This window comes from Podarcis raffonei, chromosome 8 (assembly GCF_027172205.1).
Source record: "Podarcis raffonei isolate rPodRaf1 chromosome 8, rPodRaf1.pri, whole genome shotgun sequence".
NCBI classification, from domain to species: Eukaryota; Metazoa; Chordata; class Lepidosauria; order Squamata; family Lacertidae; genus Podarcis; species Podarcis raffonei.
In genome coordinates, this window is record NC_070609.1 from 59072337 (window position 1) to 59098350 (window position 26014).

Here is a 26014-nt window from a genome sequence, read left to right on the forward strand (position 1 = left end):
CACTAAGGTTGGACGTATTCATTGATTTCCTCAAGGAAGCCCCCTGTGAGTTATTGAAGCTGCTATTAGTGGCTGATGTCAAATAGCTTCGCCAGCCAGTGTGGTGTAGTGGTTAAGAGTGGTAGACTCGTAATCTGGTGAACCGGGTTCGCGTCTCCGCTCCTCTACAGGCAGCTGCTGGGTGACCTTGGGCCAGTCACACTTCTCTGAAGTCTCTCAGCCTCACTCACCTCACAGAGTGTTTGTTGTGGGGGAGGAAGGGAAAGGAGAATGTTAGCCGCTTTGAGACTCCTTCGGGTAGTGATAAAGCGGAATATCAAATCCAAGCTCTTCTTCTATCCTGAGCATTTGTTTGGGGTTTGTTTGTTTTTTGGTTTTTTTGCAAACTTAACTGAACAGCCCCCCCCCCGCCCCCCCCCCGTCCCCATACATCACAGGAGCTACCAGAAATAAATGCATCTATTTGAATGTTTTATTCCTGCCATGCTCAAAATCGTCAGTGTATTGTAGAGGCTTCTCTATAGTGTGGGAAGATATTCAAAAGGAAGTGGTGTGTTTTTTTAAAAAAATGCATACAAGAGAAAGGAAGAACTGTCAGATCTATAAATAGTCTCATTGTCAATAGCAGATATGATCCAACGTTTGAACTAGCCCTACCAGAAGCCTGTGGAAATTAAATGTGTGTCAAAACACTTTCTGCAAGCCCAGCAGAGAGGCGTGTTGACTCGACATCTCTGGAGTATAATTCCAAAGCAGACATGCCCAAACTGTATGTTCTGAAAGAACTGTTGTTACACTGTGATGTTGATGAGAGCTGCCTTGAATATCTATAGAGCAGAAGGCAGGCAGTGTGGTGCAGTGGCTAGAGTGTTGGACTAGGACTTGGGAGACCAGGGTTCAAATCCTGACTTGGCAATGATGCTCACTGGATGACTTTGGGCCAGTTCCTGCCTCTCACCCATCTCTGGCACCTTGAGCTCTTTAGGGGAAAGGATGGTGTCAGCGCTGCCCAAGGTCCCAGCTCACACAAGACCAACGCTGCTTCTTCCTCAAGTAAAAAGGTCTTTATTGAAGTTCAGTTTCATTTCCAGACGCGCAGCGCGCAACGCTACGTCTATACCTTAGACCGTAGAAGTCCCATCTGAATCTCCTCCCCCCTGACACCAGCTTAAGATTCTAGCCTTACTCCACCTCTTCCTCTGTTCCTTCTTTCTCTGGGTCCTCCTGCTAGTCGGAGTCTCAGCCCTCCTAGATTCTTCTGACGCTGATTCTGCCGACTCTTCTCCCCCCCTCCTTCGGGCTTTCGGACCTGGCTCCCAATCCGGGTTTTCTGCTGTCCCGCGCTCCTCCACATTTGAACTTGGCGCGCGCGCGCAGCCTCCCACTTTCCTTCTGACCGTTACACTTGTGTCACTGCTCCCTCTTTTGGGGAGGCTAGCTGGACCTGGCCTTCCCTCCGTTTCCCCACTCCCCGATGGGGGCGTGGTTACCCCTGACTCATCTTCTCTCCCCGCTGGAGGAGAAGCTGGTCCTGACTCATGTGACTCTTCCCCCCCACTGTGCTCTGGTGGGGGAACTGGTCCTGATCCTCCGCTACTCCTTTGGGAGTCCCCTCTGGTTCCTTGTTTATGGAGCGTCCCCCCTGGGACTCCCCTCGCCCTTACCATAGGCGCCCCCTCCTGGGAATCTTCTGATTCGCTGGAGAAGCTCATGGAATCTCTCGGGCCACTGTCATATTCCCCTACGCTCCCCTCTGATTCCTCTCCTCCGCTCTCTATTTGCTCTCTCACCTGCTCTTCTGCTCCTGAGCCTCTGACAGATGGGTATTAATATAATGCATTTTTTATTATTTTTTATTTCATAAACTTTATATACATTTTAACAGGGGGAATGCTCAAAGGAGTTTACAGAAAGAATAAAACAGCAAAATTATCAATAAAAAAACAAGCCATTTAAAAAGTTGGAAGAGTAATTAAAAGCAAAGCTAAACCGAAAGCCTACATCTCAACATTCCCATACACATCTGGGTAGACAAACCAAACCAAACATGTTTTTAGCAGGTGCTGAAAAGAGTGCTGGGAAGCCGCCTGCCTGATGTCAATAGGCAGGGAGTTCCAAAGTGTGGGAGCTGCCACACTAAAATATGGATTTCTTGCAAATGCAGAAAGGGTTTTAGGTGGCACCTGTAACAGGTGTAAATGTAAGGAAATGTAATGTAATGTAAAGGAACAGATGTAATGTAAATAAGGCCAGATGACACACGCAAACTTACTGTTAGACCTGCAGTGAAGTGGGGGGGGGGGGAGATATAATATGTTTCCCCACCTGTTTTCTGCAGGGTGGAAAAAAGGGTTGGAAGCTGCTGGTGTCTTTGCTCACAGCCTAAGAGATGCTGTAAAAAAATTAGAAAAGGTAGCCTGGAGTTAAAGCAGGGGATGGGAATGTGTGTTTTCAAAAAGACAACAAAATAATACAACAGTAGGTAGGTAATAATTTTATTTCCTTAGCTGTAAGCCATAACAAAGAAGATGCAGACTTGAGCTGTAAATTTAGCTTTAAATTTTCTGGCTGCCAGTATAATGAAAGAAACTCACAAAATAACATAGTTTTCCTTACCAAATAGCAAAAAGCACATTAACCAACTAGGTACCCATTTGCACCCTACATTTAAAGTAATATCACGCCGTTTTTTTAAATAGTCATGGCTTCCCTCCCAAAGAATCCTGGGAACTGTAGTTTGTTAAGTGTGTTGGGAGTTCAGGCAGTGCTTTTTTTTCTTAAGTGCTGGTACGGACCATGAAGTTGTTATAGCAAGTGCCACACTTTTATCCTTATTTGGGTTTAAAAGCACTGCTCACACAGCTACCGTTCTCAGAGATCCCTGGGAGGAGGGATTGCTTGTTAAACCACTCTGGAAAATTGTAGTTCGGGAAGGGGGGATTGGGGTCTCCTAGCAACTCTCAGCACCCTTAACAAACTACAGTTCCCAGGATTCTTTGGGGGAAGCAGTTCCTGTGTTAAAGCTGTGTCACAGAGTTTTAAATGCATAGGACAGGTGGTGCCCTGAGTGTGGCAAAATTCTCCCCACAGATAAATTCCGACAAATATTTTTCCCGGGGTTTTTTCTAAAGCTGACCTTGAGTAATATAAGGGACAATATCCTCTGTAACGGTTTGATGAAATGGGCTTGGGTGCTGGAAAGGGGTAAAAGGTAAATGTAAAGGGACCCCTGACAGTTAAGTCCAGTCACAAAGGACTCTGAGGTTGCGGTGGTCATCTCGCTTTACTGGCCAAGGGAGCCGACGTTTGTCTGCAGACAACTTCTGGGTCATGTGGCCAGCATGACTAAGCCACTTCTGGTGAAACCAGAGCAGCGCACAGAAACTCCATTTACCTTCCTGCCGGAGCGGTACCTACCTGCACTTTGACGTGCTTTCGAACTGCTAGGTTGGCAGGAGCTGGGACCGAGCAACGGGAGTTCACCCCATCATGGGGATTCAAACCGCCGACCTTCCGATCGGCAAGCCCTAGGCTCAGTGGTTTAGACCACAGCCCCACCCGCGTACCTGCAGGGGAGGAGTATGTCCTTTTAAAAAGGCAGTAATGTAATACAACAGCAGCAGTATATCCTGGAAAGGTAAGCCTGCGTCATCTGTTTCCAAATGAGAAAGATACAGAGTCTCTGGGTGAGTGGAACCATCAGCCACCGGTTTGGAGAAAATCAGAGAGGCTTTGATGAAAATGTCAGTATAACAGCATGGATTGCGGCAAGAATAAAGGAGCAAAGGCAGCCCGTTCCTAAGTATTAGCAAACAACGCACAAGCTCCATTCGGTTGGGAATTTCATCAAAGCATACAAAATCTACAAAAAAGAGCGTTGCAGTGTGGTGATGTGGGATAAAAGCAATGACACCAACCCTAAGATCTCTGGAGGGGTAGGAAGAGGCACACTGCAAATCCTGAGTTGTTTCATTTTGATGCCAGGATGCTATACTGGCAGCTCGGCTGGCTATTTATTGCATTTCCTGAACAGCTGTAGACAGACAGAGAGTCCTAAGGGGCTGCTGTCTCTGCACAGCCTCAGCCCCAGACATGAAATTACCCAGGATGCAGTGCAAGAGGGCTGGATCCAGTGGAGCTGTGCCAAAATTATTCAACTCTGCAATGTTCCCTTGGAATATCTTCACCGCCGTTAGTTCATTTTCAGAACTGCTCAGGCCTATGTTTCAGCCCAAAAGAGCTATATATCACCAGAGCTGTATATATTTGTTTTGTTTTTATTTATTTCATAAAGTTTATATACCACTTGCTTGACTTTATTTTTTTAAGGAGGGGAGAACCAACCACAAAGTTTACAAAAAGAATAAAACAATGCAATGGTCTGTTAAAAGCAATTGTTTAAAACCTTTAAAAAATAATTAAAATCAACAATAAGCTAAAAACAGATCGAAGCATTCTACACAACTTGCAGAGACCAAAAATAGTACAGTGAAGCTGCCTGCCTGATGTCAATAGGCGGGGAGTTCCAAAGATGCACAGAAAGATGGGATTTCTTTCAAATTCAGAACAAGTATTTTGTGGAACAACATGTAACACTGCCAGTTCTGCAGATTGGAGCAGTTAAGTATGCAAATATGGGGCAAGGCGATCTCGCAAATAAACTGGTCACAAACTGTTAAAGACTTGGGACTTTTTTTCTGTGCTCTGCCTCTCTGCTACGTATATCCCTTCCTGGTAGTCAACTGGTGGTAGTCAACTGGTTTGCTTTTAAAGCTACAGAAAGCAAGAGGTCTTTAGCACTGCTATGAAGTCGCCTGTGCAGGAAGACATTTCCTTTTTTAAGATACTGTGTAATTATATTTTATTGAATTTTCAAAAATTCAACATGTACACTCAAATGCACTATGATTTTTTCTTTTGAATCACTTCCCACAAGGTGAATCCTTGAAGTGATTTACAATTTTATAACACACGTGCACATATAGCAGTTACATATATAAGAACAATTTGCATATCTGCATTTTTTAAAAAGCAATGGCAAATATTTAAAAACAGTTCGAAACAACAACATTATACATGATATCAATTCAAATCGAAGACAGATAGCAAGTGGGATAAAGATTTTAGAAGGCTTTCAAATGGATTTCTTTCATGGGTACAGGTTCAAAATTCAGGAATCGGAGATATGGGATTTACTCATCAACAAGAGCAGTGTGCCAGAGCGCTCTAAGTGCCAAAGAACAGCAATATGAAAAGGGAGCGGAGGATTTGAAGGCAAATACACACAGACCGCATCTCAAAGGAAGTGACCCACCCACACCCCTTCCCTACGGATCATGTCCTCATCCAATTTTTTAGGAAACTGACACGAGGCAATCTTTAGAAACTTTGAAAGGAAAGCCCTGCTTTGATGGACACTTCAGCAGAAAATTAAAGAAACCAATTTCACTTCCTTTTTTTCGTAGGTGGAAAAGAATAGAAAGGAGAGGAGAAAAAGAAGGAAGGGCAGAAGAGATGGAGACGCAGGCTGCATTGTTGATTAACTCTGAGATGCGACAGAATGAGCAGTGGACAGGATGGGAAAAGATATTTACTCTGGAAGTGGCATAGAGTGAGCAGCAGGTCAGAAGGTCTGGGACTGAGGGAGGGGGCCCTTGCAAACCTATCCTATAATAAGACATCTGGCCAGACTAATGTGCTTCAGTCAGAGTTAAGGTTGGCTGGCAATCTGTCATATATGACTTAGTTAAGATTCCTGCATTGCAGGGGGTTGGACTAGATGACCCTCAGGGTCCCTTCCAACTCTACAGTTCTATGATTCTAAGTATTTGGGCACCAGGACTTTGAAGAGAAAGAAACTTGCGTTAAGGCCCTCTCTGCACCATACATTTAAAGCCATATCATACCACTTGAACAGTCATGGCTTTCACCCCAAAGTAGAGATTTCCAAACTGTGTGTCGTGACACGTTAGTGTGTCGGCTGCGGTGTGTAGGTGTGTCACGTGAATGCTCCCTGTGCTCCTCCCAGGGCTGGAAAGGAGTTTAACCTCCCGCTTGCTATTAAACTGTATTACCATGTTGCATGTCTAAAAGGTGTGTCACCGACATGGAAAGTTTGGAACACTCCGCCCCAAAGCATCGTGGGAACTGTAGTTTGTTAAAGGTGCCAAGACTTGATAGGACACCCCCCCCCACCAGCACCCTGTTCCTTCACAGAGCTACAATTTTTTGGATTTGTTGTTTAGCAGGATTCATAGTTAAACCACGCTGCGTGAGTGGATAGGGGTCTCAGCACCCCTAGCAAACGATGTTTTATGACTGCTGAGAGATGCTTTAAAAAGTGTGAAACAAATTTCACAGATAATAAATGAAAGTGTTGTTGTTTAGTTATTTAGGCGTGTCCGCTCTTCGTGACCTCATGGACCAGAGCACGCCAGGCACTCCTGTCTTCCACTGCCTCCCACGGTTTGGTCAGACTCATGTTGGTAGCTTCGAGAACACTATCCAACCATCTCGTCCTCTGTCATCCCCTTCTTCTTGTGCCCTCCATCTTTCCCAACATCAGGGTCTTTTCCAGGGAGTCTTCTCTTCTCATGAGGTGGCCAAAGTACTGGAGCCTCAACTTCACGATCTGCCCTTCCAGTGAGCACTCAGGGCTGATTTCCTTAAGAATGGATCGGTTTGATCTCCTCGCAGTCCATGGGACTCTCAAGAGTCTCCCCCAGCACCATAATTCAAAAGCATTCAAAAAAGTGAGGAAGTAGCAATTATTTATTTTTTTTTTAAATCCCCCTCCATATGTCCCTTCTAGAAGTCAACATCCCTAGGTGGAGAAGTCACAGAGGCCTGGCACTACTTGCCGGCCCATTGGAAACGTTTGAGACGTCTGCCTTCCCGAAAGATTCAATTATTAAGGACATACGGTCTTAATTATATCGTTACATTCACACACAAAACCAGCCTGTCTAATACCATTACCTTTGTAAGCCATAATATGATTACGGGGAACATTAAGGAAATTAAAATCGTGGCGAAGGGGGAAATAGCTCTTGAGTAATTGAAACCAACTTTCTTGCAGGGGAATCATTAGGAAGTGGATCAGCCGGCTGAATTAAAAGGGCAGATTCTGATGACTGATCCCGCTGCAGTTTGAATGCTTAAAGGTGGGCAAACCCACGATGAGCTGAAGCCCAAGGATTTCTGCGGCAGCAATAATTAGTGTTAGAGGGGGAAAGCTCCCATTGCCACCATTGCCACTAATGCTATTAACTGTTCTAGTGGGGATTGTGTGTGTCCATGTGTGCGTGCATACACTCAGAGAGAGAGAGAGAGAGAGAGGTGCGCATGAGTATCGGAGCCCAGGAAGGTAAGAATCAGGACAGACAAAAGAAAGAACTTCTTCAGGAGGCAGTGATGGCCACCAAATGAAGATGGCTTTCAAAGACAGAGTCACAGAGGACAAGGCTACCAATGTCTGCTAACCATGATGGCTTTGCTCTGCCTCCACAGTCAGAGGCAGCAATGCTTCTGAATCTCAGTTGTGGGGAATTGCAGGAGGGGGCGGTACTCACGTCTTGCTCGCCCGCTTCCCACAGGCATCTGGCTGGCCACTGTGAGAACACGATGCTGGACTAGATGGGCCGCTGGCCTGATCCAGCAGGCTCTTCTCAGGTTCTTATGTCCTTCCTCCTTAAGGGATATTCTGTGGCTGCGGCTTTGTGGCAGCCTCACAAAGAGTTGGGGGAAACGCACAGAGAACATGTACTAGTAGCTGAGCATATGGGCATCTAGGTGGGAAGGGTGGTATTGTTGTTGGCATCTGTCTGTCTTAGGAGACAATGGAGGAATGTTCCTTTGGGGCGAGGTCAAGCAGTTGGAAGGTTGCAGTGCCTGCTGTGGCTGTAGATGTTAGAATTCCTGCTCCATTATTGCAGTCGTGGGATTGTTGTCTATCACATGACAGTGTATGTTTTGACTCCACAGAGTGGGAAGTGATGGAGACAGGATGTTTGTGTTACTGTGTGGGACTATTGTCCTTTGTTCTTTTTCTCTTTGCTGTCTGATGCTAGAGAGAAATGGAGCCATGTTGCAGTGCTCCGTGTGTGTTTATATGTAAACAAAGTAGATTAGCCAAAATGCTGAGTTGCTGAGGTCTGTCACGCAAGCTGCAAAGATGTTAGCATCGGTCGCTGTGATGTTCAGGCTGAAGAAAGCTTTTGAAGCTCCTGAACGATCGACCAGGAGGGAGAGAATATGCCAGTTGGGCAGGGTCCTACTCAAGTGTAGGCTGAGCACCTGACAGTAGATACATGTTTTGTTGCATCTGGGACAGATGAAGGCATCGAGATGTCCTGCTGCCAAAGCAGAGAGAAGCAACGCCATGGTGCATCTGCAGCAGCACAACTGGAAGCCTTCATCTCATTGCTGAAGCACCTGCTGTGTATGCAGAAGGTCCCAGGTTCAATCCCTGGCATCTCCAAGAAGGGCTGGGCGAGACTCCCAGTCTAAAACCCTGGAGAGTCACTGCAAGACATTGCTGAGCCAAATAGATCAATGGTCTGACTCAGTAGAAGGCACTTTCCTATCTGTCTCCCAACCACTATAATTTCCCTTAATTCTGAGCTCAATATATACTTAACAAGATTTTGAAGAACTGGTGTGGGATCCAAAAAGTATTCAGGCAACTGGCTACGTGCATTTGGAGGCTATTCTTTGGTATCCTCAGCAACTGAAATATTGGGGAGGCGGGCAGTGAGGGGAAGGAGCATTGTACTAGCTGTGTAGTCCATACAAGTGGAGGGCATGTCAAACTGATGTGATAGAAGGATAGAGGCTGACTAATTTGAAACCCGAGCATCATCATTTTCCGTCCCCTGAGCCCCGTTCTCAGCTTTGAGATACTGCTAATCCTTTTTACGGAGCATTAAGATGGGGGAGGGAGGGGTCACCGTTTGCCGTATTGATTAAGCCCATTTTGGATCACGACTCAGCTCTCAAACAAATTGGCCACGGCAGTTCTGAGCCACCGGTGAGCTGTCACGGACGTGGTGTCGTTACGAGACGTTTTAATTTGTATGCCTTTTATGGAGCAGAAAAAAACTGTAGCAACGGTTCATTGCAGAGCTGTGATGTGGTGGCATCTCCTAAAAGTGCAAAAGGGCTCTTTGTGGTGGGCCCCATAGCCATGCCCCTTTGAAGATGGTGAAAACGCAAATGAACTTTTGGCCAATGCAGATGGTCCATTGCTTCGATATAAGCATGGAGGTAGGAAGAGAGACCAGGCATGAGTTCAGGTTCTGGGAAAGGGAGGCAGGTAGAGTCAAACAAGGAAGAGTTGAGATTCCAAAGAGAAGATGTCAACAACAACAAAAGAGAGAGACGACAAGTTTGTGGAACCAGTAGAGCAAAGTGCAGGTGGGTAGCACCCTGGATAGCTCCTTGTTAAGCTTAGGCTGGAGAGTCACACAGTAGGCTCGACCACAGGGAAATCCTCACCCTGATCTGCCACTGGATCTATCTCTTCTCTTAAAGGGGCCTCACCTGCTTCAGTAGTTGCAGGGAGCCCTTAGTTCTTCCAGGACTTCTGCTTGAGACTCTGGAGGTGCCAGTGCAACCTCATTGGGTCTGAGAGGTGCTGATGACACAGGCTTCTCTTATGGAGGACCAAAGACAGCTGCCTTTTACTGAGTCAGACCATTGGCCCATCTAGTTCAGTATTGCCTTCACTGACTGGCAGTGACTCTCCAAGATTTCAGCCAGGGGACATTCCAGCCCTACTCAGAGATGGCAGGGATTGCACATGATCTCCCAAGGCAGTGAAGAAATCGGGTCAGTTCTGTAGGGAAGCCCCTCTCCTCCTCCTTGACATTCCCTGTATCACCATCCTTGTTCCTGCCAGATTCCAGAGTCCTTGAACAGCCACACTGTGGTCAGTCCCTCTCTGAATGGGTCTGTTAAATTTATTTTTCACAATATACTAATATGTCTTTGAGGCACACTGCTTGGCAAAATCTTTTCCCTCCCCTGTGTCCTGCTTTCTATATTTTGATTCTCCAGTTCTCAAACAGAATTTGCTCCTCATCAGGCCAACTCAAACTCCAATGCCAGAGACCTCTCTATAATTAGCTAATTAGTCCCTGTTACAAATTAAGTGAAGTGAGCACTGCCTGTCGTTTATCAGTCCCTCCTCCGAGTTATTTATAACCCCTCAAAATGCTTACCATGACAATTGAGGGGATGCTTTTAAACCAAGCATAAATTCTCGAGTAAGCAGCTCTGGGAATAAATATACAAAGCATACATCCATCTAAACTGAGGGAAATGATTAAAGGGGGGCAGATTCCCAACTGGAAATGTGCAACAGCTCAAGCAGCTCCCTTATGCGGAAAGGTTGTAGCCTTTGGGGCTTTTTAATTTAGAGAATAGGCAAGTTGGGGGTGGTATGATAAAATTATGAAAATTCAATAAAATTATAAATTATAAAATTCAATAAAATTATGCACAGCATAGAGAAAGCGTATTGAGAAAGGTTTTTCCTCCCCCTCTCACTAGAAACTGAGTGTTTGAAGATTCAGGAGAGGCAAAAGAAAGCCCTTGTTCACCCAGCGCATAATTAAACTTTGGAACTCACCCCTGCAGGAGGCGGGGATGGCCATCAACTTGGATGGCTTTAAAAGAAGATAGAAGAAATTCATAGAGGAGATGGCTATCAGTGGCTACTCGCCATTTATGATGGCTTTGCTCTGCCTTCAGAGTCAAAGGCAGCAATGCTTCCCTCCTGGTCAATCGTTCAGGAGCTTCATAAGCTTTCTTCAGCCCAAACATCACAGCGACCAATGCCAACCGACACCGGCACACTTAGGGATCCGCAGAGTTTGCACAGTTGCATAACAGACCTCAGCAACTCAGCATTTTGGCTAATCTACTTTACAGTGGTGCCTCGCAAGACGAACGCCTCGCAAAACGAAAAACTCGCAAGACGAAAGAGTTTTCCGTTTTGGAGGCGCTTCGCAAAACGAATTTCCCTATGGGCTTGCTTCGCAAGAAGAAAGCCCAGAGGGAAATCTCCGCCGGCCTTCAGAAGAGGTCCTGGACCTCTTCTGAAGGCCGGCGGGGGGCAAAAGTCTTTGCTCCCCCCGCCTGCCTTCCCGGGATAGCGGAGAAGCGCAGCGCGTTTCTCCGCTATCCCGACGGCTTTTGAAGGCAGGCGGGGGGGGAGCAAAGACTTTGGCCCCACGCCGGCCTTCAGAAGAGGTCCTGGACCTCTTCTGAAGGCCGGTGGGGGGCAAAAGTCTTTGCTCCCCCCGCCTGCCTTCCCGGGACAGCGGAGACTTCTCCGCTGTCCCGGGGCGATCTGAAAATGCTGGCAGGCGGCAGCGAACGCTTCGCTGCCGCCCGCCAGCATTTTAAAAGCCCCCGGGACAGTGGAGACTTTTCCGCTGTCCCGGGGCGATCTGAAAATGCTGGCGGGCGGCAGCGAATGCTGCGCTGCCGCCCGCTAGCATTTTAAAAGCCCCCGGGACAGCGGAGACTTCCCCGGGACAGCGGAGAAGTCTCCGCTGTCCCGGGGGCTTTTAAAATGCTGGCGGGCGGCAGCGAAGCGTTCGCTGCCGCCGGCCAGCATTTTCAGATCGCCCCGGGACAGCGGAGAAGTCCTTGTCCCCCCCCCCCCAGCCTTCAGAAGAGGTCAGGAGACAGGCTGTCCCCGGACCTGGTCTGAAGGCGGTTTCCATAGGAACGCATTGGTTGATTTTCAGTGCATTCCTATGGGAAACCGTGCTTCGCAAGACGAAAAACTCGCAAGAAGAAAAAACTTGCGGAACGAATTAATTTCGTCTTGCGAGGCACCACTGTATTGACATATAAACACACACAGAGCACTGCAACATGGCTCCCCCTCTCTCTAGCATCAGACAGCAAAGAGAAAAAGGACAAAGAGCAATAGTTCCACTTCACAGAACACAGTAACACAAACATCCTGTCTCCGTCACATCCCACTCTGTGGAGTCAAAACATATACCGTCATGTGAAAGACAACAATCCCATGACTGCAATCACAGAGCAGGAATTCTAACAGGAGAGTAAAGTGTTGCTATGCTCAGGTTCAGCTTCCTTGGATGTCCATGTGTTCTAGTGTTTCGAGAGAGGGAGAAAAACCTTTCTCTAGCCACCTTCCTTATGCCGTGCATATTTCTATAATCTTCTATCATGTCACCTTTTACTCACCTTTTCTCTAAACTAAAATGTCCCAAATGCTGCAAGCTTACTTCATAGGAGAGTCTCTCCATTCCTCTGGCCATTTTGCTTGCCCTTTTCTGAACCTGCCTCTTGGTGTAGCCGTGCTGTCCTTTCACTTTGTCCTTTCATTTTCTTTGATGCCTCTTAAAGGAATCCTTAAGGCTGGCTCTGATTTGCTTTGCAGGAAAAAGATGTGCCATTATTAGATTTTTGCTTTAAGTATACAAAGAAACAACAAAGTGAATCAGAACAAAATGGCGGGTAGGCAGAGAAGAGAAATTTCTTGTTGCTTTTGCAATTACACTAAAACAAAGATTCCTCAGCTACTCGCTGACCTTTTCCAGAGTGGGGATGAAAATAATGTTCCATTGTTACAAGCTTCAAAGGGTGAGTGACTCAAAAATGTTATGTTCTCCAGTTCTTGGCAGTATAGTTCAATCTTTGATCTTGGTGAAAGTGAGGCTTCTCTCTTGGTCCATCCTTCATAACAAGGTTTTAGGCGAATATAAATGTATTAGTTTAAAACAAAAGTTTTTGTACTTGGCTAATGCACTGCATCAGCATCTTAAACAGCAGAGACATCACCTTGCCAACAAAGGTCCGTATAGTTAAAGCCATGGTTTTCCCAGTAGTGATGTACGGAAGTGAGAGCTGGACCATAAAGAAGGCTGATCGCCAAAGAATTGATGCTTTTAAATTATGGTGCTGGAGGAGACTCTTGAGAGTCCCATGGACTGCAAAAAGGTCAAACGTCCATTCTTAAGGAAATTAGCCCTGAGTGCTCACTGGAAGGACAGATCATGAAGCTGAGGCTCCAGTACTTTGGCCACCTCATGAGAAGAGAAGACTCCCTGGAAAAGACCCTGATGTTGGGAAAGATGGAGGGCACAAGGAGAAGGGGACGACAGAGGACGAGATGGTTGGATAGTGTTCTCGAAGCTACCAGCATGAGTTTGACCAAACTGCAGGAGGCAGTGGAGGACAGAAGTGCCTGGCGTGCTCTGGTCCATGGGGTCATGAAGAGTCAGACACGACTAAACGACTAAACAACAACAATGCACTGCATGAACAGGTTATCTAACTCGGAATTTGATGCTGAAAATCTCGGCTTCCGTTTTCAAAAGAGCTATGTCCACAGCTCTGGTGCCTGTGAAAAGCAGCTGAAAAAGAGCTGTAAAATTTGCCCAAACTTCTCAGGCACACCTCTCCCTTGGCATTAAATTGAAACTGGAGTCACACTAGAAAAGGTCCACATTTAGAGTAGGAATAAGGTCAGGACCCTCACCCTAAGCAGCAGCCTGGGCTTGACTCAAATGAGGAGGGGTAAAATGAAGGATCAACACCATTCCTACCTGTGCTTGTTGAACTTATTTGAGGATAATATTAAAGATTGGAAGGAAAAGGAACTGATTACTCACATCTCCTTCTTTTCAGCAAGAGCAACAATAGCTAAATATTAGAAATTGTTAAAGTTCATGAATTATAGGACATTGATCCTGTAACTTTGGCAAATAATTGTTTTGGAAAGATTGTCTCACAAACCTCAAGGTCAAAGGAAAACGGACAGGTTTTTGGCAAGCTAGCATTTGTTTATTGATTTTATAAATAGCCAGGTATCTGGTAGTTCAATTTCAGCAACATATAAAATGGCTTGGTCTTTTAAAAAGGATTTATGGAAGAAGGGTTAGATCAATTAAGGAAAAGGAAATGTGGATCTAATTAATGGAGCCATTTTTTCTGATTGTAGGTCATAGAAAACAGTGGATGCTGTAAATGGAAAAAAAGTATTATATATTATAGTAGATCAAATATTATGTTAAGCAGAAGATTCCTAATCCTGCTAGCAGCTTGTACAGTATTGTGTTTTAAAGAAAAGTAAACTGACTCTCAAAATACTGTTCATGGGGGGGGAGGGGGGCAATTTATGTTTACATTTAGACAATAATTAATATTTCTTTTGTAACACAGTTTGGTATAAAATAAAAATAACTCCAAAAAGTATTAAATAATTTAATCTAAGAAGAAAAGAAATGAGGAGGGGCCAGCCAGATCCAATGGACCTGTGGCACTGGAAGCAGAGGTGCTAAAACTGACCCAGATCCCAGAACCATGATTAGGCCCGAGCCTTGGTCCACAAGCAAACAGGGGCGTAGCTAGCTGCTCTGGGACCCATGCCGCGGCTGTGGCAATCCACGCACAGAGTCCACCTGGTGGACAGAAGCCCCACACTGCCGTTTCGGGCAGCACGGGGCCCCGAGCTACCACGTCACTCGTAGGAGAGACACGTGGCTTGGACACGCTGCAGGCCAGGCCACGCGGTAAGCGCCATTTTGTCACCCCTCTCAGGGATGAAACCCACACCCCGCTTCCTACGCCCCTGCAAGCAAACACAATAAGCCTGGAACGAATTGCCTTGTAATACTAGGGGGCCAAATTCTGAATGATGAATGCTGGAAAATTCAAGAAAGACAAAAGAAAGTACTCCTTCACACAGCACATAGTTGAACTATGGAACTCACTCCCACAGGAGGCAGCGATGGCCACCGAGCTCAATGGCTTTCAATGGGGATTAGACAAATTCATGGAGGGCCAGCAGCCACAATAGCTATGCTCTGCCTCCATGGTCAGAGATAGCAATGCTGCTGAACACCAGTTGCTGGAAACCACAGGAGGGGAGAGTGCTTGAATCCTGCTTGCTGGTTTCCCACAGGCATCTGGTTGGCCACTGTGAGAACAGGATGCTGGACCAGATGAACCGTTGGCCTGATCCAGGAGGCTCTTCTTATGTCCTTATCTTAAAGGTAAAGGACCCCTGACAGTTAAGTCCAGTGGTGAACGACTCTGGGATTGCGGCACTCATCTCGCTTTACTGGCTGAGGGAGCCAACGTTTGTCTGCAGACAGTTTTTCCAGGTCATGTGGCCAGCATGACTGGTGAAACCAGAGCAGCACACGGAAACGCCGCCTACCTTCCCGCCAGAGCAGTGCCTATTTATCTACTTGCACTTTGACGTGCTTTCGAACTGCTAGGTTGGCAGGAGCTGGGACCGAGCAATGGGAGCTCACCCTTTCGCGGGGATTCAAACCACCGACCTTCCAATTGGCAAGCCCTAGGCTCAGTGGTTTAGACCACAGTGCCACCCGTGTCCCGTCCTTTTGTTACTGGCAATGTAATAATTTAGCCCCACAAATTTTCAGCAATGCCAACAACAGACATTCCCAGGTATCCTGGTGTATTTTTGTAGCGGAGGCTTCCTTTATTGCTCTCTTCCTTTATTGCATTTGTTTTACTTGTGCACTCCCAGGAACGCTGAGCAGCGTACAGGGGGGATGTGCTGCACCATCAAGATAATGAACTCCACGGGGAGAGGTTATTGTTCCGTGCGCTTCACATCTTGCAAATAATGCGCCTGACACACTCATAATTATAAATGGAGCAGTATAGGCTCCCAGGCTCGTTTCGGTGGTGAATAGCCCTCGAAGTGCATGGGGAAAACCAGCTAGCTGTGAACACAAAGGCTGTCTGGGAGGGTTGAAAGTTAAATCCACAATGCTGGAGTCATCCACAACTGGTCTGCTCCTGACCAGCATCAATGTCCCCTTTGCTCTGCCAAGACACAAAGCCATCCATGTACTGAGCAATTGTGTGAATTCCTTTCTTTAAAAGGAAATAGAAGGTGTGCCTCTCCCCAGTTTGGATCAGGATGCCATGGATGTGGGACGTGAAGATTAGGCAGCTTTATGCCTTTGACTTGCAGTCCCAATCCAGGTCGGGTCCTCTTTTCTCCTCAAATTTAAACTGCAGGTAGACTACTAGCTCTTAGCAGCCTAGTTTATATTCTAAAAGGCTGAACTATCTTCCAGGTTATTTTATTCTATTATGTCTTACTATATAATAAAATTGCAAGGCATCACTCAACCTTGTTTTCATTGGCTTTGGGGCCCCTGGCTAGCCACTGTGAAAACAGGATCCTGGACTAGATGGGCCACTGGCCTGATCCAGCACGGCTCTTCTTATGTTCGTATGTTCTTCCTCCCAAAGTAACCCAGGGCGGTGGCCCTGTAAAATAATTAAGGAATATTGGGAAACTATGTATAATGGATTTTAAAATATACTTTAAAAAACTTTCTCCAAAACACCTGAAATTTTCCTCTTGGGGATGGTAACAACCGAGGTCCCCCCAAAACAAAAGAGTTTACTACTATATGCCACCGCTGCAGCTAGAACCTTATTGGCATAAAAGTGGAGAACAAGTCTAGTACCCACTAAGGAGGAATGGCAGTGTAAAATGTTTGAATATGCTGAACCGGCTGGTCTGACAAACAGGATAAGAGAAAACAAAGACAAGGAATATAAGGAGGGATGGATAATGTTTATTGACTATTTCAAGAACCAGTGTAGAGAAATACATAGCTTAGCAGGTCTCATGTAAATCCAGCAGAGTATTTAATAGATAACAAATTGGATGATGGACTTCCGGTCAGCGCCAGCGCTTAATGGCGGATTTCTCCCGGAGCTCCCGAGGGAGATCTGCTTCGTGGGTTCGGGTCCTGCAGCTACGGCGGAGCGGGGACCCTCAAAAATCACAGGCGCGAAGCCTGTGAACCGGAGACTCGGCGGGCACCTTTGCGCCCCCCCGACGCTGTGAAGGAGCCTTTTTAAAGGCTACGGAACAGCTAAGGGTGTGTGGAGCGGTGCTGAGAGTCGCTTTCACCCAGCCTACGAAGTGAAGCCGCGTCGCCATTAGCGGAGAGCGCTGATTTCTTCCTGAGAATTGGACTAAGAAGAAATAACTTTCCGTGAGTAGGATTAAACTTTAAAAATTAATTGGACGCTAAAATTAAAGAAATTGGGCACCGAGACGGACAAGCACTAAAAAGGAAGTCTGCTTTCCGTTCTGCAGTAAGATTAAAGCAAAAGACATTCAAGCTGTAACCCTTGAAAAGAGACTGGTGGGAATTAAGGAATCCACCACCAAGAAAAAAGAGCTCCCTCCCCCGAAGGCAGGAGGGGGGGGGAGAAAACCTTACAGTATCTTCCTGCTTGTTTAAAAAAGAATTTGGATTGTGTACCGCTGCTCTTAGACCTGGGACCGGACTGCCGGAGAAAAGAAAACCGGCTAAGGACTGCTGTTACATGAAGGTTAAAAAGTAACTGAGATATTGACTTTGGCAACTCTCAACTTAGAAACATCTTACTTTGTTGCACTGTAAAGTCTTATGCAGGATACCATTGCTTTGGATCTTTTAAAAACTATTTGAAGGGACTTTGAGGACTCGGAGGGCTTTTGTTTTTCTTTTTTTGTAAAGTGTGGGACTGATTTGAAGGCAAAAATCCGCTCTGCGCCCTCTAGAGGATTTGTGAATAGTTTCAGCAACAAGTGGACTTAAAAATTTTAGAACTTTTGCTTGACAGCATAAGAGTGTGGGAATGACCTTGACTGAAAGATTTTGTTATGGCAGATGGTAAAGAGAAAGAGGATACACAGGAAACAACTTTGAGATCTGGCAGACAATACAAAATTGATCTCTCTATGCAAAGAAGGGCTTCTGTATCAGGAGCCTCTGGAACTGCAGCTGTCCCAAAGACAAAAGTGAAAACTATGCTTTCAGAAGAAGCACTTGCTAAAGCACTAGGGAAAATAAATGACTCATTGGAGGAACTAAAAAAGCAAGGAGCAGAAACCAAAGTACAAGTTGCTGAAACAAATAAGAAAATTGAAGAAATCTCGGGGAAAATTGACTTAAATACAAAAAGTATAACTGACCTTGGAAATAAAGTGAATTCTAATGCAGAAGCAATTGGGAAAATATTGGAGGAATCATCTACTACACGACAGATAGCTGAGGATGCTAAAGAAATTGCAACTGCTGCTGAGGAAAAGTTCCCACCGGTGTTTAAGAAACTAGATGAGCATGATTTGGCACTTTCTATGCTGGATATGCAACGGAAGGAGAGGAACTTAAGGATCAGACTTGTGCCAGAAAAGGAAGGAGATAACTTGGTGGACTTTTTGACAAAAGAATTTTCTGACTTTTGGAAGCAGGAGCTGGACAAGGAAGAATTCAAGATAGAGAGCGCATTTAGACTGGGAACAAGGCAGAGGAAGAACAGAGCCAGAGATTGTTTAATAACTTTGAGATCAAAGGAGGAGAGAGATAAAATACTGAACCTGCACTACCAAAGAACCCTTCAGATTGAAGACTTTCATATTGAGATTTTTAAAGATATTCCCAAAAATATTTTAGACGCAAGAGGCCTTTATAAGGACTTGGTGATACTGCTGAAAAGGAACTACATACCATTCAGGTGGGAGTTTCCTCAAGGCTTGTCTTTTAAATACAAGGGGAAGAAAAGAAGGATAAAGACAGTGAGTGACAAAGACAAGTTTTTAGGAGAACACGAAGAAGACCTACAGAAGGAGGTGTTTCCGGGACAAGGGCATCCTTCAAGCAAGGGACCATTAGACACGGATACGGAATCACCGACAAAAGAGGAACAACAATCAGGAGCTGTAGGAGGAAAGAGTAAATAGCCCCATCATGGCTCTGCAACTTCTAACCTGGAATTGTAATGGCCTAAATATCCCCAGAAAAAGAAAAAATATATTTCATGCTTTAAAGAAAGACCAATTGGACTTGATTTGTTTACAAGAGACGCACGTGACAAGAGCACATAGAAAACTATTGATAAATAAAAGATTGGGACAAGAATTTATATCTTCAGATAGAGTAAAAAAGAGAGGAGTGGTGATCTATGCAAAGGAAAGATTGCAGCCGAAACTAATTTTTAAAGATGATCAAGGAAGATATTTGGCAATTGAAATTCAATCTCAAGGAGAAAAGTTTTTGATTGTGGGAATCTATGCACCAAATGAGGGGAAAGCTGAGTTTTTTAAGAAGTTGCATGAGACTTTGATGGACTACATGGATTACAACTTAATTATGATGGGAGATATGAATGGAGTAGTTTCAACAAATATGGACAAATCACAAAGACAGGTAGTTACAAAAGACGGAAGACTACCAAAAACCTTCTTTGAAATGATTGACAATATGGACTTGATTGACATTTGGAGAACAAAACACCCACTAGAAAGAGAGGGAACCTTCTTTTCTGAAGCCAAAATGACATGGACTAGGATTGACCAAATTTGGGTGACTAGCGGAATGGCATCGAATATAAAGAAAGTGGAAATCTGCCCAAAAACCTTCTCCGACCATAACGCAGTAAAGATGGTGATGAAGCAAACAACAACTGGTTCCTTCAGATGGAGAATGAATGACACCTTACTTGGAGATGAGGAGATCTGCAAGAGGGCCCAAAAAACTTTGAAAGATTACTTTGAAATCAACTTGAGGACTAAAGTAGAAAAAAGAATAATATGGGACGCAAGTAAAGCCGTGATGAGAGGATTTTTGATACAACAAAATACACTAAAGAAAAGAAGTCAAAATGAGAGGAAAGAGAAAATTTTGGAAAAGATAAAAGAAGGGGAAAGGAAACTAAGATCGAAACCAAAATCGCAAGAGATTTTAAGAGAAATTAAATTATACCAAACACAGTTTATGGAATTGATGAATCAAGAAATAGAATGGAAAATTAAACAAATGAGACAAAAGACTTTTGAATCTGCAGATAAATGTGGCAAGTTATTGGCTTGGCAAATAAAGAAGAGACAAAAACTCAACACGGTAACAAACTTAGAAGTGGATGGAAAGAATATATTTAACCCAGTGGAGATTAGGAACTGTTTTCAGAGCTACTTTAGACAACTGTATACACAAGGGCCGCAGAAAGAAATGGATATACAACAATTCCTCGAGAAAAATGGGCTGAAAAAGATTTCTCAGGAAAGTAAGACAATTTTGAATCAGGAAATATCAGCACAAGAAATAGAAGGTGCCATCCAAAGTATGAAGATGGGCAAATCTCCCGGACCGGACGGACTGACTTCCAAATACTACAAAGTTTTGAAGGAAGGGTTATTACAACCCCTGAAGGAAGTCTGTAATGAAATTATGGAGGGGAGAAGGGCACCCGATACGTGGAGGGAGGCCTACATCACACTTATACCAAAGACAGAGACTGAAAAGACCCAACTTAAGAACTACCGACCCATCTCGCTACTAAATGTGGATTATAAAATCTTTGCTGATATTTTAGCAAAGAGATTGAAAAGAGTTTTGATGGAGGAGATTCATGGGGACCAAGCGGGCTTTCTACCGAAAAGGCACTTGTCGGACAACGTAAGGAATATAATTGACATTTTGGAAAAGTTGGAAGTGAATATAAACACTAAGGCAGTTTTGATATTTGTGGATGCCGAGAAAGCCTTTGACAATATATCTTGGAGTTTTATGCTGAAGAACCTCCGGGGGATGGGGGTAGGTCAAGGGTTTGAAAATGGTATAGGTGCAATATATTCTGAACAGAAAGCAAAATTAATTGTAAATAATGTGGTTACAGAAGAGTTCAAGATTGAAAAAGGGACACGTCAGGGGTGCCCTATCTCCCCACTACTTTTTATATCGGTCCTGGAGGTTTTGCTAAATATGATTAGGAAGGACCAGTTGGTTAAAGGGGTTCAGGTCGGAGCTAAACAATATAAATTGAGAGCATTTGCAGATGACCTGGTACTTACATTACAAGAGCCAGAAGTTAGCACGAAAAGAGTTTTGGAAATAATTCAAGAGTTTGGTCAAGTGGCAGGATTTAAATTGAATAAGTCAAAGACTAAGGTATTGGAGAAAAATCTAACACTGTTTGAAAAAGAAAGGTTTCAGAATGTGACAGGGTTGACTGTGGTTAAAAAAGTGAAATATTTGGGGATAAATATGACAGCTAAGAATGTGAATTTATTTAAAGATAACTATGAAAAAACTTGGATAGAAGTGAAAAAAGATTTGGAGATCTGGTCAAATTTGAAGCTTTCCTTGTTAGGTCGAATTGCGGTTATAAAAATGAATGTATTGCCAAGAATGTTGTTTCTGTTCCAAGCATTGCAAATAATGGATAAGACGGATCGTTTCAAGAAGTGGCAAAAAGATATATCTAAATTTGTCTGGCAGGGCAAGAAGCCCAGAATAAAATTTAAGATACTAACGGATGCAAAGGAAAGGGGGGGATTTGCCCTGCCAGACTTTAAACTTTATTATGAAGCGGCAGCTTTCTGCTGGCTAAGAGATTGGCTACTTCTTGAAAATACAGATATCTTGGATTTAGAAGGTTTTAATAATATCTTTGGGTGGCATGCATATTTGTGGTATGACAAGGTTAAAGCACACAAAGGTTTTAAAAACCATATTGTCAGAAAAGCACTACTAAATGTCTGGACTAGATATAGAGATCTGCTGGAAAACAAAACCCCAAGGTGGTTGTCGCCAATGGAAGCTAAGGCAGTTAAAAAGTTAAATATGGAGCCTAAATGGCCAAGATATTGGGAAATTCTGGAAAAGGAAGGGGACAGACTGAGATTGCAGAGTTTTGAGAAACTAAAAGGGAAAGTGAGAGATTGGTTGCACTATCATCAAATAAATGAAGTGTTTAAAATGGACAGTAAAATTGGCTTCCAGGTGGAAAAATCAAAACTGGAGACTGAACTGTTAGAATCCAGCACTAGAAATTTGTCAAAAATGTATAATTTGCTGCTGAAATGGAATACACAGGATGAAACGGTTAAATCAAGTATGATTAAATGGGCTCAGGACATTGGTCATAACATCATGTTTGCTGACTGGGAGAAGTTGTGGACCACCGGGATGAAATTTACGGCATGTAATGCCTTAAGAGAAAATATTATGAAGATGATCTATAGGTGGTACATAACCCCAGTCAAGCTTGCAAAGATTTACCATTTGCCTGATAATAAATGTTGGAAATGTAAGGAAAAGGAAGGCACATTCTTTCACCTCTGGTGGACGTGCCCGAAGATCAAGGCATTCTGGGAAATGATCTATAATGAACTGAAAAAGGTATTTAAATATACCTTTCCTAAGAAACCAGAGGCCTTTCTCTTGGGTATTGTCGGCCAAGGGGTGTTAAAGACGGATATAACTTTTTTTATGTATGCTACAACAGCAGCAAGAATACTCATTGCGAAGTACTGGAAGACACAAGATCTACCCACTCTGGAAGAATGGCAGATGAAGGTGATTGACTATATGGGCCTGGCAGAAATGACGAGCAGAATCCGAAACCAGGGAAGAGAAGCAGCGGAAGAAGAATGGAAAAAATTTAAGGACTATTTAAAGAAATATTATAAAATTAATGAAAGTTAAAATGATGTTGGACCAGAAAATAAATGGTTACTATTAGCAATGGATAAGATAAGGAGAATAAGGAAGATTAAACTAAAATTTAAAAAAAGGGAAGATTTGCTGAATAAATGATTAGAAATTGGAATACAGAAAAGGGAGGCATGAGGAAGTCGGAGAAGTAAGGTATAAGAAAATAAGATCTGAAATTGTACCTGTTTTTGTTTTCGTTTGTTTGTTTGGTATGTTTATTGTATTGTATTGTATTGTTATGTTTTTGTTCTTATAAAAAAATTCTTTAATAAAAAAATATATTAAAAAAAAAAAAACAAATTGGATGATGAAAAAGATGTGGATTACGCGGAGTAGTAGAAAAGCAAAAGGAACCAGGAAAAGTGTGGAAGGGAAGCCATATGGTATATGTATACATGCTGTATTTGGTATGAAGTTGTAAGTGGGACAGGGGGAGGGGAGGGGAGGGGGGTTAAATATGTTCTCCTTTCCTGTTTTTGAAAATGCAAATAAAAACAAAACAAAGTAGCCCAGGGTGGCAAACAACAATGAACAAAACAAGAAAAAGTCTGGAAAACGTCTAAAAACAATGTTACACTACATATGCAGACTGGGCAAGAGCTCTGTTTAAAGGGCATGTCAGAAGAGGAAGGGAGGTCTACAGCAGAACAGAGAAGAGACGGTGCCTGTCTAATGTTTTAAAACAGGGAATTCCTAATGGTTGAGACCACCACACTCAAGGCACAAATCCTTTATGGTGCAGATTGGAACGCCTTATAAGATGGTATCTGCAAGAGGCCCTCACCTGCAGACAGCAGTGAATGTGATCAGCTGGGTATATAAGGGGCGAGATGTTCTTTTAAGTGCACTTCTATCAAATAGCTTTTTTTTTTTTAAGTTGCTGGCCAGTGAACTTACTGATAAGACTTTTTTACTCCCTTTGGGGAAAATATATTTGAACTGCTTAAGAAACCCTCTTTGCTGTGGTCTGTGAGGAAAAGTCTAATATCCTCAAACAGCCCATCCCGGTTTCACCGCAGCTTGCTTTATTATGGCTTTGGGATGATCAAATGAAACACTTTCACTCTAAGGAAGTTTTAACTTGGATGCTAGCAGGTGCTATGATTTCTGTAGCCCAGAAATGGAAATCATGACAAGATCTGCAGCTCTCCCTCTGGTACAAAAATATGAGAACTTTAGTTATTGCTTGGAAGGGGGGAATCTCATAAACTAAGTATCTCAAAAGGTACAGAAAATCAACAACATTTCTGTGCAGTTCTGGGGGGAAGTTTATCTCATATACTTCAGACTCAGATATACAGGACTCCCTTTCTATGGTACAACATGAAATGTGGCTGTCTTAATAAACTCATGTACAACACTTTCTTTTACCGAACTACACTCAGGATTCTGGCCGTGCTTATATGTTTCTTATTGTTGTCTCTGGTTCTGTTTGTATTCCTTGCATTTCATTCCAATAGTTCATTTTCTTAAAAGGAAAAGAAAGCTTTTGAAAACCCTAATAACTAGCACTTGATTTTCTAATCATAGTCTTGCAGCGCTACAGAATTGCTTCAGTTTCAATCCTTTCTGTATGTTGTGTGTGGGGCGATACTTTCCTATAGGAAAACCTAAGCATCTGGGTAGGGGAGAACTAGTGCAAATAGCTTGTGTGAACTAGTGGTACATATATGTGTGACCTGGTCTTACACTCTGACCGAGTGCCCAGGATTGCCTGCTCTGTTTGGCAGTTGCTTGCCAGGGTCTTAAGGAGAGATCTTTTGTGCGCTTTTCTGCTGGATCCTTTTTGCTTGAGATGCTGAGGGTTGCATTTTGGACCTTCTGCATGCAGCGCATGTGCTCTACTGCTGAGCTTTGGTCCCTCCCGCACTTGGCAGATATACCTATTACATTGGGAGTGTTAGTAGAGTAGGCAGGCATTAATGTCTGCAGATGAATCTGACTTGATCATCCTCTGGCTTTCTACTACAAGTGCCACTTCATGTCCTCTGCCTCTTCATTAGAACGATTCAGCTTCCAGAAGTCTTCACCTCATTCCTTCCATGTAGCTTTTAGTTGGGCTTCCTGGCTATTTCCTCCACATGAAAACATGGCAAATTGCTTTTGCTTTGCTTTGCCAATTGCTAAATGAATAATAAGAATGAAAGAAGCTTCTGCTGGATCAGGCCACAGACCCGTCTAGTCCAGCATCCTGTTCACAAAGTGGCTACCCAGATGCCTGTGGGGAACGCTCAAGCAGAACCCGAGCATAAGAGCACTTTCCCCTCCTGCGGATTCCAGCAAAGGGTATTCAGAAGCATTAGTCTGCTCCTCCATGAATTTGTCAAATGCTCTTTTAAACCCATCTAGGTTGGTGGTCATCACTGCATCCTGCAGAAGTGAGTTCCAAAATTTAACTTTGGGATGAGTGGGGGAAAGTATTTCCTTTTGTCCATCTTGAATCTCCAAACATTTAGCTTCACTGGATGTCTACGAGTTCTCATTTCAAGAGAAGGGGATACATTTCTTTCCCCATGCCGTGCATAATTTTATAAACTTTTATCATGCCACTTCTTACTCACCTTTTCTCTAAGCTAAAACACCCCAAACGCTGCAACCTTTCCTCATAGCGGACTCACTCTAACCCCTTGATCATTTTGATGGTCCTTTTCTGATCCTTTGGGAAGGATACAAATTTAATAATAAATTAAAATAAATGTGTGGAAACATGCAAAAAACATACTTATTTTCTCTAAATGAAAATTATTATTATTAGTAATAGTAGTAGTAGTAGTAGTAGTAGTAGTAGTAGTAGTAATATTATTAAACTCATAAAAGCATCCTAACAAGCTTTGTTATTCAGAATCCATTCACCAGGTATACTTCAAGGACATGCTGATGAGATACTCCACTCACTCATCCGGGTTGCATCCTGATTTAACACAGGTTTACTCAACGTGCCAGAATGTGGCGTTTACCTCTGGCTTCCACAATCACAACTCTGCGGTTTCAAGGAGAGTCACACCTGTTTCCATCAGGAGCGAGTTTAGCCTTGGAAAGAGCCATATGGTCCCTGCATTCCACCATATGGTGCCCTCCTTTGCTCCTGCTGTCCAGCATGCAGCAAGATTGATCGTGCATTTACCAAGGATGCACTGAGATGCCAGCAGGCAGTTCGCATGCTCTGGTCTCTCGGCCCCCGAAGACTGTCCCTGGACAAACTGCAGAAAGCAAAAGCAATACATATCGCTTAACTAGACCACATCAGCCACATTTGCCTTAAAAATCACTTTCTTTAAAAAAAATTAAAGTTGGATTTTTTTTTTTAACCCACGTTAGCCTATAAAGAAATGCACCGGATGCTAATGACAAGGTTTAGAAGAATTAAAGAGAACCCTTTGCAGTTTCAGTCTATTTCCACTGAGTATTTATAATCCACTTTTCTTTCCCGTGGGAAAGCCAAAACAGAGACCCTTGTTTGTTTGCCAGGGTTACAATTCCTAGAGCTC